This window comes from Marmota marmota, unplaced genomic scaffold (genome assembly GCF_001458135.2).
Source record: "Marmota marmota marmota unplaced genomic scaffold, marMar, whole genome shotgun sequence".
NCBI lineage: Eukaryota > Metazoa > Chordata > Mammalia > Rodentia > Sciuridae > Marmota > Marmota marmota.
Window position 1 is genome coordinate 4,490,272 of NW_026000026.1, and position 4,762 is coordinate 4,495,033.

General features: G+C 47.6%; 1 long non-coding RNA gene across 2 annotated transcripts; it reads right to left on the bottom strand.

Annotated features, from left to right (window-relative positions):
* Nucleotides 1-225: 225 nt before the first annotated feature.
* Nucleotides 226-3,705, bottom strand: LOC125618942. 2 transcript variants are annotated; one of them, XR_007350327.1, is made up of 5 exons: nucleotides 3,161-3,705; nucleotides 1,702-1,914; nucleotides 1,094-1,132; nucleotides 661-815; nucleotides 226-527 (listed from the first exon to the last, which is right to left on the bottom strand). It is a non-coding gene; the product is annotated as an uncharacterized LOC125618942 (long non-coding RNA). The 2 variants fall into 2 exon arrangements; XR_007350326.1 differs by having other exon boundaries at nucleotides 226-815.
* Between the last annotated feature and the right edge of the window lie 1,057 nt (nucleotides 3,706-4,762).

The window sequence follows — 4,762 nt, forward strand, 5'->3', positions numbered from 1 at the left end:
ATAGAAGGTGCTGAATACATATTTGCTCAGTGATGGAATTGGTTTGGAGCCCTGGAATACCCTGGGGAGAAGGCAGGACCTAGAGCACCCTGGGGTTCTTTTCCTCTGCTGCACCTTGTCGGCCTCAGCTCCGTGGACTCCGCACAGCCTGGAGCTGGGCAGGTGGGGGAGAAGGTGTTAGGCAGCGAGCAGAATGACAGACCACCACACTTATGAAGCCAAATTGAAAGGGGAAAAGTCCTTTAATGAGTGTGCCAGGCAAGCGATTGGGAGCGGGCTAGCGCTTCCCAGAACTCCCAGCTTCTGAATTTTGAAAGTATAGAGTTTATAAAGGCAAAACCCACAAAAACCACAAAGACAGTTGAGCCAGATGTAGGTCAGAAAAGACCTTGTTGAGACATATTTTGGTAACATGAGAGAATTGTTTTGATTATCCATTTCAGAGTCATTTCTGTTGTACATCAGGGCCTTAGTCAGGGGGCGGGAAGGTCCTACTGTACTGTCAGCACAGATACAGCGTCAGGAGGCTGGAAAGAAGACATTTTAAGCAAGCATAAAATGGAGGCAGGTCAGAGCAAAATGGCATTCCTTTGGTTCTTTTCCATTTCAGAGGTGCCCTGATTCCAGGGACCTGCCCACTAGCCTGCCCCTCTCCATTACCTGGGTTTCCCTTTCTCTCAAAACCATCCTCAGGCCAGCTGCAGTGGTACGCGCCCGTGATCCCAGTGACTCCGAAGGCTGAGGCAAGAGGATTACAAGTTGGAGGCCAGCCTCAGCAACTTATCGAGGCCCTAAGGAATATAGCAAGACCTTGTCTGAAAAATAAAAAATAAAAAGGAGTGGACATGTGGCTCAGTGGTAAAGTCCCTCTGGGTTCAATCCCAGCACCAAACAACAACTGTCCTCAGCCCTCACAGCTCAGAGTGATGTTGGAGGAAGGGCTTTGGTTGTGTCCCTGACCCCAAACTTCTTGGCTTTGAAGGATGATAGACGAGAATCCCCAAATCCCTTCCGCTGAAGAGGGAAAGGAGTATTCCCAGCACTCAGAGGGACTGGGAAGAAATCTTTCCTCCATTTTAAGTAAAGTACTCACCGTGGATAGGAATTTGTATTTTGGAGGTGCTTGATCTATCTACAAAGAAAAATTAGGAATTAATTTATGATAAAATGTTCCTAGAAGTCTTTTTTTTAATATTTATTTTTTAGTTCTCAGCGGACACAACATCTTTGTTTGTATGTGGTGCTGAGGATCGAACCCGGGGCCGCACGCATGCCAGGCGAGCGCGCTACCGCTTGAGCCACATCCCCAGCCCTCCTAGAAGTCTTAATTGTGTTTATTTTTTTAAAAAATACTGTAATGTTAGACCTGTGTGCAGGAAGTAATTAAGGTACATAATTATTGTAGTTTAAAAGTTGTACATGGTAAGACATTGTTTGTTTTTACTGTATGTTTTTACCGAATGATCTATTCCCCACCCCAAGGCAAGCATGAATAAAATCAGGTTGAATGTAGCCTGTGCATCACAGTCTCTTAGTATCTGTCCATCTATTTTATTTTACTCAGTACGTCTGTATCTTGGCTGTCCTGTTTGAAGAAAAAGGACAAATAAAACATGGCCAGCGAAAGAAAGAGAGAGAGAGAGAGAGAGAGAAAGAAAGAAAGAAAGATGCTTTTCTACATCTAGAGTGAGTTCGGCGCACCACGGAGACCCAGGCAGGAAAGCACTAAGTGCTTGGTCCAGACAGATGTGGTTCCAGTCCTGCTTCTTCAAAGCTTTCCGGTAAAGCACCAGATGGTTCGTATTTCGGGCTTTGTTGAGTCCACCACTGCGTCTCGGAAGCCGAGTCCAGAGTGTTCAGACAGCAGGCTGCTGGCTGGAGTCACTGCTCAGCCCTGGTTCACCAGCCCTTGTTCTAGAGGAAATAGAAAAGCCAATCTGTTCTGAGCTTCAGCTTCCACCTCTGTAAACGGGGATGATCTGTCCTGGGGAGCAGTGAGGATTTTTTGTTTTGTTTTGTTTTTTGGTACCGTGGATTAAACCCAGGGGCGATTAACACTGAGCCACAACCCCAGCCTTTTTTATATTTTATTGAGAGATAGGGTTTCACTAAGTGCTGAAGGCCTCCCTAAATTGCTGAGGCTGGCTTTGAACTTGCAATCCTCCTGCCTCAACCTCCCAAGCCACTGGGATTGCAGGTGTGAGCCACACACCCAGCTAGAAGTGAGGATTTTATGTGATTAAAGCATATAAAGTGCTAGAACTACTTCATGGTGTACCAGAGGGCCCAATTAACGATTCTGATAATTAGCCTTAGCCAGTTGTTAACAAACAGAAAGTATTTGGCAAATCCTAATTCACTTACACCTGGTAACATCCTGTAAGTATCATCATCCCCCAGATTCCAGATGAGGCAACTGAGACCAGAGAGGTTAAGTAATTAGCTCAAGTTGGTCTGGCTCCAGAGCCCATGCTCTCAACTATCCACTCTGTGTCTTTTTTTTTTTTTTTTTTTTTGTATGGGGGATTGAGCCCAAGGGCACTTAACCACTGAGCAAAATCCCCATCCACCCACCCCCACCCCCCGTTTTTAATGTATTTTATTTTTAGACAGGGTCTTGTAAATTGCTTAGGCCCTCACTAAATTGCTGAGGCTGGCCTTGAACTTGCAATCCTCCTGCCTCAGCCTCCTGGGCCACTGGGATTACAGGTATGTAATCCCACATCTAGCTCTTTCTTGCTTTTTGTTTTTGCTTTGATTTGTTTTTTGAGGGAGTTTTTTGTTGTTGTTGTTGTTGTTAGTTGTAGTTGGACACAATACCTTTATTTATTTTTATGTGGTGCTGAGGATGGAACCCAGGGCCTCGGACGTGCTAGGTGAGCGCTGTACCACTGAGCCGCAACCCCAGCCCCTGAGGGAGTTTTTATTTCTTATTTTGAGACAGCTAAATTGCCCAGACTGACCTGGAATTTGTGATCCTCCTCTCTTAGCCTCCCAAATTCTCCCAAATCGCCGAGATTACAGGTGTGCACCACTACACCCAGCTTCCCCCAACTTCTCTGTTTATTACCCCAGTTAATGCTCACATCGACCCCTGGGGAGAGCTAGTATTGTCCCTGTTCTGCAGGTTGGGAAACTGAGGTGCAGCAGGAAGAAATACCTGGTCCAAGTACGTAAGCACAGGTGACAGTGGCCATAGGATGCCAAGCTGGGTTTCTGCCCAGGATGTCAGCTGGGTCACCTGGCTTGCTTCTCCTGTCTCCAGCTGTGTTTCCTTTGGATCTCCGCCTAGCTTGGAGAAGCTGCATAGGCTCCTCTACCCTCCAACTGTCCCCAACCTCCAGTCCAGCCAAGCTGCTCCTCAGGAAATGGCACCACCCCTGCTGCTCACCCTGCCGGGCCAAGAGCACGCAGCTCATGTGTCTGTGTGGGTCATCCTGGGTGTGCCCAGGACATGTGACAGGGGCTACAGTCGGAATGAGGGAGAGGCCTGAGGGGGACACATAGCAGCCCAGGAAGAACTTGATTACATCTGTTCCCACAATGTAAACAGCTGGACAGAACAAGCCCCTTGGGGACTGGACAGTTACCAAATAGAGTAAAGGGGAAATATAAGACTTGGGGGCTGGGGCTCAGCGGTAGAGCGCTCGCCTAGCACGTGCGAGGCCCTGGGTTCAGTCCTCAGCACCACATAAAAATAAATAAAATAAAAATATTGTGTCCAAGTACAACTAAAAAATAAATATTAAAAAAAAAAAAAAAAAAAGACTGGGGCTTTCTAAGTTCAGCCGGGGCAGAACTGTTGGCTGAGTTTCTGTGGCTTCTAAGGCTAGGAGGAGACCTGTCCCTGTGTTCTCCTTTCTCATTTCCTCCTTGAAGACAAGTTCCTTTATCCGGGGACAGAGCTGGCCACCTGGTCCCTGAAGGACTTTCCAGGTTTGAAACTCAAGGACTGTGAGGTTTCTGACAAGGTGCTGCTTCCCGGGCCCTGGGTCTTCTGCACTGGTACCTGCCCTCTCGGTCTTGGCCTGAATGTCGACCTGGAGCAGCTCATTTTCCCTCTGAGTTCCTTTTTTCTTGGTTCCACCCATCTTCCCCTTTCTAGGCCTGTGTCAGCTGCTGGTTGACGCTGATTTACTTACTCATGGGGGCCGGTCTCTCTCTGTTCCTCTAAGGAAACCATCGGTTTCCTTACACCCTGCATGGGTTTTCCAGCCTCAGATTGTTTGGAGAAAGGGGTGGGGCATCTGTAACAGTGCCACCTAGATGGCTGGGTTTCATAAACCAGTTGACATTTCAAAGTGACTGAAGGGAGGAGGTGATAAGTGGTAGGGACTTTTTCGGGGAGAGGGTGCACTGGAGATTGAACCCAGGGTGCTTTACTACTGAGCTACATCCCCAGCCCATTTTATTTTGAGACAAGGCCTCACTAAGCTGCTGAGGCTGGCCTTGAACTTGTGATCCTCCTGTCCCAGCCTCCTGAATTACAGGAATTATAGGCGTTGAGCCACCACACCTGGTGGGACTGTTTCTTTTGATAATAATGTTAGGTCCATCTTTAGCTTAAACTTGTCTCCTTTTTGGAGGGCCTTCCTAAAAGTTGCAAGAAGCAGCCAACACCTTCCAGCACTGACTGTTTCCAAGATGCCCTAATACTACAGTCTCTGGAGTCCCAACATAGCATGTGCATTGGTCTAACAAGGACTGCCCACCCATAGCCGGCAATCAGGACATCACAGCCCTTTGACCTTCCTCCTCTTTT